Genomic DNA, 10,000 nt, shown 5'->3' with positions numbered 1-10,000 from the left:
GGCCTCCAGAGCTCGATAAAGTAGTGGTGTCGCTAGCGGTCGAGAAGGCACTTTTCGACGCCTACTGCCACCCCCACATGGCGGTAGGTGTAAAATCGGAATAGACCGGACCAGGAATGTCGAGGGGGAAAAAAATGACAAAGTCCTGGTGTGCCTAGCCTACGAGAAGGCACTTTGCGACGCCTACCGACATCCCCATGTGGCAGTAGGCGTAAAACTGGAAAATCGCCGACCAGAAATGTCGCTTCGTATAATCGACGTTTTTTTTGACCACCATTTTCAGGTGTCGGAGGTGGGTCTGGACAAATACCAACACCATTTCTGGGGTTTTCCAGTTTGAAAGTTTTATAAAACATGTTCGGTAGGAAGCACACTTTGGTGTGTCGGTTCGTCGGAGCAGCGACTCTTTGCCTCGTGGTGGTCCGGAACGTCTCTACGGGCTTGTCGCAAAGGCGTCAGAAAGTGGCATCTCCGCCGCCTAGGGCTGTCACCGTTATCGCTGTCGCCCCGCGCTCCAACTTGTTTTGATCCGCCGCCTTCGTTCCTGCCAACCGTGCGCCCGCTCATCGTCGTTAGGTTATAATACGTGGTACGTGTGTGTGCTTCTCCGTGGACCTAGGGCTGCTCGACGTGTCGAACGATATGTTGGAACAACTAACGGCTCCTTTTCCTGGTTCCATAGTCGTCGTGGTACCCGCGTCGTCAGCCATATCTATGTCCACCATGTTTAGCCGATACGTTTGCTGCAGCTTCTGCTTCCGCCTCAGCGTTCGCCGCTCTCAGCCGCCGCTGTTGTTGCTGCCGTTCTGCCATTCAACCACTACCTGCGAATCTTTCGATGATCGGCCGAACGACCCATCGCTGTGCGACCGATAAATCCTCCGGATTAGGGAGAAACGCCGCCGCTCTCTGCCGCCGTCGAACGGAAAAACGTACATTGTAACGAACGAACGAACGAACGAACGAATTAACGAACGAGCGAACAAACAAACAAAAATAGCCGCGGGGGATGCACTATGTAGATCCTGATCCCCTTGTAACCATACGTACGTTGTTCGATGCTCTCCCGTCCTGGAAGTCGCCGCAGCAAACAGGAGGATGAGCAGCAGCAGGCGCCGCCGCCGTAACCGCCGCCTGCCTGCCGCCTCCTACTCCTGTCAGCGTCCGATCTCACAGCCGTGTGAACGTTCGCTGACACCCGATTTCTTTCCGTCTGGCAAAACCTTGGACGTCCCGCTCGCGGTACACGTGCTGCAGCGACTTCTCGTCCGACAACGCATAAGCGTCGACGTCTGCCGCCGCATCTTCTGATACGTGGACGGTGATAGCGCTAGTCCCTTCTTGCGCCACCTCCACCTTTGTTAGCGCCAAAGAAGATCGATCGAGCAGTCGTGGTCGCAGTCGATTAACCCGTTTTCACCGTCCGCAGTTCCCAAGCCGCCGATCAAGTCGTTGCTCTTCTTGTTCGTTCTTCCCATACCGTCGATTTGCACGGCTGCCGGATGAGCCATCCTCTGTCCGGCGAAGCGCTCACGTCAGTGATCGATACTTGCACCGACAGTCCTCCCGCTCGCGACTCGGTGCTCGAATCGGACTCGTTCGTTTTTATCTCGATGCGATTGTGAAAAGGGGGACCGGTCGTCAATGTCGTGTGTGTCGACGATGTTGTTCGCCCGGTCCGCCGCGTTGTTGTCGTTTTTTTTTTTTTTTTTTTTCCCCTAACGTTCGCCGTCGCACGGACGAAAGGGTGAGAAAAAAAAAAAGCTCGAAAAAGCCGCCCAAAAAAATCGGACCGAGGAGCCGCTTGCGAGAACGCGCCATGTGCACGTTGTCTCTCCTCGGTTTTCCGAGCACGAACACGACGCCGGTCGGTCGGTCGGTCGACGAAGGCGACGACGAAGGTGACGGGAAAATTTACGCCGCCGCTGCCCTGGTCCAGCTCCTCCCCGATGACGGCTGTGATGTTGACGTTGACGTTGGCGACGACGACGACGACGACGGAGACGACGACGACGACGAGACGGCATCGATGGCGACCACGATGACGACGACCTCGACGAGTTCAGTCTGCACCTTGACCTCCGATGTCCGTGTGCACTGCCGTCGTGCTGTTTGTCGTTTGTCGTATGTATCGCTGTCAAGGGTGCCGTTGTCGTTGTTGTTGTCGACGTTGTTGCTTGCTCTCTCGTCTCGGTCGGTTGGTACGTTGATGACGACGACGACGACGAAGACGACGACGACGACGACGAGACGGCATCGATGGCGACCACGATGACGACGACCTCGACGATTCCAGTCTGCACCTTGACCTCCGATGTCCGTGTGCACTGCCGTCGTGCTGTTTGTCGTTTGTCGTATGTATCGCTGTCAAGGGTGCCGTTGTCGATGTTGTTGTTGTCGACGCTGTCGTCTGTTCTCTCTTCTCGGCCGGCTGTGACGTGGACGTTGACGACGACGACGACGACGAGACGGAATCGATGGCGACCACGATGACGACGACCTCGGCGAGTTCAGTCTGCACCTTGACCCTCGATGTCCGTGTGCACTGCCGTCGTGCTGCTTGTCGTTTGTCGTATGTATCGCTGTCAAGGGTGCCGTTGTCGTTGTTGTTGTCGACGTTGGTCGCTTTCGTTCTTTGAGTCTCGGTCTCGGTCCAAGTCAGGGGAGAAACAAAAAAGAGGCCATCAGCGCGGGCAGCGCGCTTCTACTGACGGCGAACCTCCTCGAAAAACAAATAAACACGTGCCCGTCGTTGTAGTTGTCTGTCTTATGTCGGTCGGTCGGTCGGTCGGTCTGTCGTTCTGTCGAAACAAAGTCCCAAATTCCAACGATACCTGGTTGATCCTGCCAGTAGTCATATGCTTGTCTCAAAGCTTAAGCCATGCAAGTGTAAGTTCACGCCACGCATTAGAACGGGCGAAACCGCGAATGGCTCAGGAACCGGACCTAATCCTCGGGACCGTATTCCTCCTCGGAGGCGATGGATAACTGTGGCAATTCTAGAGCTAATACATGTGACACAGGCCGCGATCGGTCGGCGCGCCGTCGTCGCCACGCCTCGCGCGCTGGCACCCGCGTCGGCCGTTCCGGGTCGCGGCGCTACATATTAGACTGAGACCGATGCGCGTCATTCCGTCCTCCCGTCGTCGGCGTTCCCGCTCGCGGGTCCGTTCGGTGGCGGGGCTCATAGGGCGGCGCGCTCCGCTTTGGTGACTCTGGATAACTCACTGGTCGATCGCACGAGCTTTCACGCCCGGCGACGGGTCTCTCGAGGGTCCGCCCTATCAACTGTCGACGGTCGGTTAAGTGCCTACCGTGGTTACTACGGGTAACGGGGAATCGGGGTTCGATTCCGGAGAGGGAGCATGCGAAACGGCTACCACATCCAAGGAAGGCAGCAGGCGCGCAAATTACCCACTCCCGGCACGGGGAGGTAGTGACGAAAAATAACGACGCGGGACTCTGTCGAGGCCCCGCGATCGGAATGAGTACACTTCAAATCCGTTAACGAGGACCAACCGGAGGGCAAGTCTGGTGCCAGCAGCCGCGGTAATTCCAGCTCCGGTAGCGTATATTAAAGTTGTTGCGGTTAAAAAGCTCGTAGTCCGAACTCGGGTTCGTGGTCGCGCAAGCGGCCCCGGGGCGGCGGCGCCATCGTCCGTCGTTGACTTTGGTCGTCCGTTCGCATTCCCGGCCCTTTCCGCCGGTGTCAACCGCTAGCATACCCGCCACGCGGTCCTGCCGGCGAGGTGGACGAGGAGGTCGTGATCGGGATCCGGGAAAAAAAAAAACAAGTGGTCGTCGGTTCGGTTCCGGGAGTAGTCTAACGGGGGGGTGCTACGTGTGTGTGTTTGGGTGTGTTCATTCGCATCCCCGCACTCTGACCCCCGCGCTTCTCTCCCTCTCCCTTTCCGCGCGTTCCTCTTTTTTTTTGAACCCCCCGGTCCGCTCCGAGTCCCTGCTTCGTGTCTTGTCTGCGCGCGTGTTGCGGTCGGCGGTTTCTCCTCCAAGGGTGCTCTTAACCGAGTGTCCGCGGCGGCCGGTACGTTCACTTTGAAAAAATTAGAGTGCTCAGAGCGGGCTGTTCAAGCTTGCATACGATAAGCATGGAATGATGGAAGAGGGCCTCGTCTACGTCTGTCGGTCTCCGTCTACGGCGAGGCAATGATCGAAGGGAGCGGTCGGGGCCACTCGTATTGCGACGTTAGAGGTGAAATTCTTGGATCGTCGCAAGACGAACTGCAGCGATGGCGTGTGGCAAGCACGTTTTCCTCGATCAAGAGCGAAAGTCGGAGGTTCGAAGACGATCAGATACCGTCGTAGTTCCGACCGTAAACGATGCCGACCGGCGATCCGCCGGCGTTCGCTTCCATGACCCGGCGGGTAGCCTGCGGGAAACCAGAGTTCGGTTCCGGGGGGAGTATGGTTGCAAAGCTGAAACTTAAAGGAATTGACGGAAGGGCACCACCAGGAGTGGAGCCTGCGGCTTAATTTGACTCAACACGGGAAAACTCACCCGGTCCGGACACCGGTAGGATTGACAGATCGATAGCTCTTTCTCGATTCGGTGGGTGGTGGTGCATGGCCGTTCTTAGTTGGTGGAGCGATCCGTCTGGTTGATTCCGATAACGAACGAGACTCCGGCCTGCTAACTAGTGCGCCGATGTCAGTGATTTTTACGGCGGGCTCGGCGTCCTCCGTGGCGCTCGGGTCCGGGTCGGTTTTCTCACGCACTTCTTAGAGGGACGGGTGGCAGAAAGCCACACGAGGCGGAGCGATAACAGGTCTGTGATGCCCTTAGATGTCCGGGGCCGCACGCGCGCTACACTGGAGGTATCAGCGGGGACTTCGCCCCGGCCCGAGAGGGTTGGGAAACCTCTGAACCACCTCCCGTGATAGGGATCGGGGCCTGTAACCAACCCCGTGAACGAGGAATTCCCGGTAGGCGCGGGTCAACAGCCCGCGTCGATCACGTCCCTGCCCTTTGTACACACCGCCCGTCGCTACTACCGATCGAACGGTCCGGTGAGGTCCTCGGATCTGGCCGACGACGCCGCCGGGCAGTGCGCGACGTGTCCGTCACGACACTCGTGCATCTACGCCTCGGCGTTCGATGCCTGGAGAAGACGACCGAACCCGATCGTTTAGAGGAAGTAAAAGTCGTAACAAGGTTTCCGTAGGTGAACCTGCGGAAGGATCATTACCGTTTTCCCGTTCGAGACTGGTTTGTTGTTTTCCGGCCTACCTCCTCTGTCTGTCGGCGTCAACGCCTCGAATGCGCGCAAACAAACCTATAAAAGGCGGAGCGAGAGATAGATTTGTGGTGACGCGGAGGTTTTTAAAGCCCCAGCTCTTCTTGCTTGCTTCCGCGTCTTACCACCTGTTTGTTTTTTCGCCCACCGCAAGTGATGGCCGCTTCTTCTTTGCCTTGTCGCCGCTTTATCGTTTTTTGTTTTTTTTGCAGCCGCTGTGCCACCGCCGCTAGCTAAAAACAAACTACTCGCGACATTGCAATGCCGTCACGCCTCCTCGCACAGACCTCCTCGCACACTACTAAATCTATATAAACAAAAACTAATATAAAAAACCCAAGTGCTGAACCCTGGACGGGGGATCACTCGGCTCGTCCGTCGATGAAGAGCGCGGCCAGCCGCGAGAACTGATGCGAATTGCAGGACTCAGTGAACATCGACACCTCGAACGCACATTGCGGCCCCGAGATCCCTTGTCTCGGGGCCACGTCCGGTCGAGAGGCGGAACGTTACATGTCTTTCTCCGTTAACGAAACGACATCTTGCCGTCCCCGTGCCCGCCCGGTCCTCGGCACGGTGGTAACCGGGACGTCGCAGGAGCGAGTGACGAGGGGGAAGAAAAATAAAAAAAGAATTGACTCCTTTCAATGTCTTTTTTTTTTTTAAAACCCTCTCCGGCCTCCTCCTTCGTCTCCCGCTGGCAGACCGCGGAGTCTTTTCCCTTTTCGACCGCGTGAAGAAACACTGTGGAGGAGGAGCAGGAGGAGTCTGTCCGAAAGCAGCCGAAGGGAGAACAAAACAAAAAAAAAAGCACCGACCTAACCGACTGCCGACGTAAGCGCCGCCTGCTCGTCTCGCTCTCTGCCTCATGAAGGTGTCTCTCAGCGACGCCTCGAGCAGCGCGACGAGCACGGCCGTCGCACCGTAAAAAGGTGGCCGCGTCGTAGGCAACGTCGGATGGGGAGGACCCACGCTTTTTTTTTAATTGTTGGCTTCTTCATTTTCGGTCGGACGGGCGCTATATCGGCCAGCCGTCGTCACACGGAGGGTACCGATCGAGATTCCTCTCCTCCAAACACCACACTCTACTAAAAACCGCCGCCCTCGGCTCGGACGAGACGACCCGCTGAACTTAAGCATATCGCTAAGCGGAGGAAAAGAAACCAACCGGGATTCCCTTAGTAACGGCGAGTGAACCGGGAGAAGCCCAACGCCGAATCCCGTCGCAAGTTAAAGGCTTCGGGACGTGTGGCGCATGGGTCGAAGGCAGCCGTTCGTTTTCGTCTCGCATAGTTCGGAGTTCCCTCGATCGGGGCCGCCCGCGGCGGGTGCCAGGCCCATTCGGTGCGGACGGCGAGCGACGGCCTTCGATCCGAGAGTCGGGTTGCTTGGGAACGCAGCCCAAATCGGGTGGTAAGCTCCATCCAAGGCTAAATACCGGGACGAGTCCGATAGTCGACAAGTACCGTGAGGGAAAGTTGAAAAGAACTTTGGAGAGAGAGTTCAAGAGAACGTGAAACCGCCCAGGGGTAAACGGGTGGGACCGCTCACCGCGATCGCGGGGGGACTCAGTCCGGTGCTGCCTAGGCTCGAGCCCAAACTCGATGTGTGTTCTTGAAAGAGAGGCCGTCGCGGCACAGGTCGTCGTTCGTCGTGTCCGCGGGGAACTCGTTCTCCGCGGGCCAGCTTTTGTGCCCGCGTCGCCGACGAAGGAGACGGGCCGCGTGGATAGCGGGAAGGGAAACGTGGTGACGACCGCGGCGTCGGTAGGTGGCTGCGTCGGTTGGCTGCGACGGAGGGGACTCGTCCTCTCGATCGCTGCTGCCGCCGGGCCCTAACCCGCCGCATCCGTCGCCGCCGCTTCTTCTTTCCTCCTGCTCCCTCCGCGCGCGACTCCGCTGCACCCGTCCCCTTCTCATCGCTCGGCGTAATCATGGCGCGGGCGCTTCGGCGCGACCTCCGCGCGGCCGGCACCGGACGCACTTCCCCTCCGGTCCGTCGTCGCGACCCGTTCCCGGCGTGCAGGTCGAACACGCGGGTTTTTTTCCGTAGGCGGCAGGCGTTTCATCACCCTGAAAACCCCCGTCTTCCCACCTTGTGAAGTCGGGGGCCACCGGCCGTCGGGCCCGCGAACGTAACTGCCCCTTTCTGCCGGGAACGGAGGAAATCTGACACGATCCGTTACACGTGGCGAGCCGGTCCGTTTTGATCCCGCCGGAAGTCGCGTGCGGGCGACGCACTCTGTGTGTCGCTCCTTAGGCGCCCCACCGTCTCGGGCGCGTGCGCGATGAGAGGCGGGATAGGACTGGCGCGGCCTCGCCGTCACGCACCTCGCCGACGTTTCGGGTTCTTGTCGGGGGCAACCCCGCCCGCGCCCGTTTCCGTTTCCGGAGAGGTCGCTCGGCGACGCTTTTTTACTCGAGCCGCCCGCCACCCCGGGTCAGCGACGTGCATCGGCAACCCACCCGACCCGTCTTGAAACACGGACCGAGGAGTCCTGGCCGTTCGCGAGTCGTAGGGGCCACCTCTGACTAACCCCGAAGGCGAAGCGAAAGCGAGAGAGCGTGTAGGAGGGCGTCGATCGGGAGAGGTGTCGTGGCAAAGTCGTCCGGGGGTCGTCGGGGGGTGTCGTCGGTCTCGTGCCGTCGTCTTCTCCTCGCCTCACCCGCCTCCGAGCCGTGCCCGATCCCGCCGGCGCGGCGTTTTCGGCCTTCCGCCGTCGCTGCTGCGGTGCCCGCAACTTTTCCTTTTTTCTCTCTTCCCGAGAGAGATAGGAGAGGGAAGGCTCGTGGCTGACGTGCGGTTGTTTTTCCCTCCTCCCCGAGAGGGGACCGGCGCATCTTCCAAAAAGGGGAATTGCCGGGCGCCAGCTTCCATATCCTCCTTCCGCCCATCGGTGAGATCCCGCGGCTTGAACTAGTCCTATTTTGTCGTCGAGTTTAGGCGCTGCGCGCGGGCGCATCACCCCCGGGTCGGTTTCCCCTTTTTCCGAGTACGACTCGGCCGACTCTGGCGTAGCGAGCGACCAGGGACCCGAAAGATGGCGATCCACGCCCGGTCGGGATGAAGCCAGAGGAAACTCTGGTGGAAGTCCGAAGCGCCTCTGACGTGCAAATCGATCGTCGGAACCGGGTGTAGGGGCGAAAGACCAATCGAGCCGTCTAGTAGCTGGTTCCCTCCGAAGTTTCCCTCAGGATAGCTGGCGCTCGATCGTCGCAATTCCATCCGGTAAAGCGAACGATTGGAGGCCCCGGGGCCGTTCACGGCCTCGACCTACTCTCGAACTCGGAACGGGTGGAACGGGCCGACTCTCCCGAACGACGGAGCCGACCCATCCGGCCGCCGCCGCCAGCACGCTTCGCTGGGCGGTTGGTCACCTCGAATGCGAGTGCCAAGTGGGCCACTTTTGGTAAGCAGAACTGGCGCTGTGGGATGAACCAAACGTCCGGCTAAGGTGCCTAACGCGACGCCCATGAGATCCCCGAAAGGGTGTCGGTCGATATAGACAGCAGGACGGTGGCCACGGAAGTCGGAATCCGCTAAGGAGTGTGTAACAACTCACCTGCCGAATCGACCGGCCCCGAAAATGGATGGCGCTGGAGCGACGGACCGATGCCGGACCGTCGCGGCGAGGAGCGATGAACTTTCGCGCCGAAACGATGCCGCGACGAGTAGGAGGGCGCCGCGGCGAGCACGGAAGCCTAGGGCGCGAGCCCGGGTGGAGCCGACCGCGGGTGCAGATCTCGGTGGTAGTAGCAAATATTCGAACGAGACCTTCGAAGACCGAAGTGGAGAAGGGTTCCGTGCCAACGGCGGTCGAGCACGGGTCAGTCGGTCCTAAGACGCGGGCGAAAGTCTTCCCGAAAGGCGCCGGATCCGTTATGAAAGTGAAAGGAAAGCGAATCGAATCGAATCGAATCAAAAGCCCAAACAAAAAAAAAGCGGCCGGCCTCCCGTCGAAAGGGAATCGGGTTAATATTCCCGAACCCGGACTCGGAGAGGGCCCGGGGGTGGCGACGCTGTCGGCAGCGATGTCGGCGGCGCCCGTCGCTTCCCGGGCGAAACCGCGGTGACGCAAGCGAGCCCGGAGACGTCGCCGGGAGCCCCGGGAAGAGTTCTCTCTTCTTCGTAAAGGACCATGTCCGTGGAATCGGCTCGTCCGGAGATACGGAAAAGGTACCTGTAGAGCGCCGCGGCTCGGGCGGCGTCCGGTGCGCTTTCGGCGGCCCTGGAAAATCCGGGTCCGGTTTTCGCAGCTCTCGAGTCGGTCCGTACCCACCATCCGCAGCAGGTCTCCAAGGTGTACAGCCTCTCGTCGATGGCATCAATGTAGGTAAGGGAAGTCGGCAAAATGGATCCGTACCTTCGGAAGAAGGATTGGCTCCGAGGACCGGGTCGGTCGGGCCGTGCCCGCGCGAAGCGAGGAACCGGTACGGGGCTGTAGCGTTCGCTCCGTTCGCGCTTTGCGGCGAAGGCATAGGGGCCGCGGCGGTCCGTTGTGCGGCGGCGTGTTCCGGTCGAGCGGTCGCGGTCAAGCGAGCGTGTGTTGCGGGTCGGAGAGCGATACGGGTGGGAGTCCGCCGTCGGGCGGCAGGAGTGTGGCGTCGACCAAAAACGGCGGGGGACCGTCGGCGGGTCGTCTTTCTGGCGGCGGCGGTTCAAGCGGCTTTTCTGCGGGGTGCTTCGCTCCGGGGTCGGGGTGGCGGCGGGCGGCTCCAATCCGTTCGTCGCAACGTCTCCGTCCTCCT

General features: G+C 59.8%; 2 non-coding genes and 1 pseudogene across 2 annotated transcripts in view; all 3 read left to right on the top strand.

The window, feature by feature from the left end:
* The first annotated feature begins 2,831 nt into the window (after nucleotides 1-2,831).
* On the top strand, nucleotides 2,832-5,203 carry LOC145276348 (small subunit ribosomal RNA; annotated as a pseudogene).
* Nucleotides 5,204-5,598: 395 nt separating this feature from the next.
* On the top strand, nucleotides 5,599-5,756 carry LOC145276345 (5.8S ribosomal RNA). The gene has a single exon (XR_013867941.1). It is a non-coding gene; the product is annotated as a 5.8S ribosomal RNA (ribosomal RNA).
* A 595-nt stretch (nucleotides 5,757-6,351) lies between these two features.
* Nucleotides 6,352-10,000, top strand: part of LOC145276346 (large subunit ribosomal RNA) — a 5,722-nt gene continuing 2,073 nt past the window's right edge. The window contains exon 1 of the ribosomal RNA XR_013867942.1: nucleotides 6,352-10,000. This exon is cut by the window's right edge and continues 2,073 nt beyond it. This is a non-coding gene — a ribosomal RNA (large subunit ribosomal RNA).

This window comes from Euprymna scolopes, unplaced genomic scaffold (assembly GCF_053919585.1).
Source record: "Euprymna scolopes isolate OS-2025 unplaced genomic scaffold, ASM5391958v1 sca857, whole genome shotgun sequence".
Taxonomy (NCBI): Eukaryota; Metazoa; Mollusca; class Cephalopoda; order Sepiida; family Sepiolidae; genus Euprymna; species Euprymna scolopes.
The sequence above is the reverse complement of the archived record's forward strand: the minus strand, read 5'-3'. Positions and strand labels throughout refer to the sequence as shown.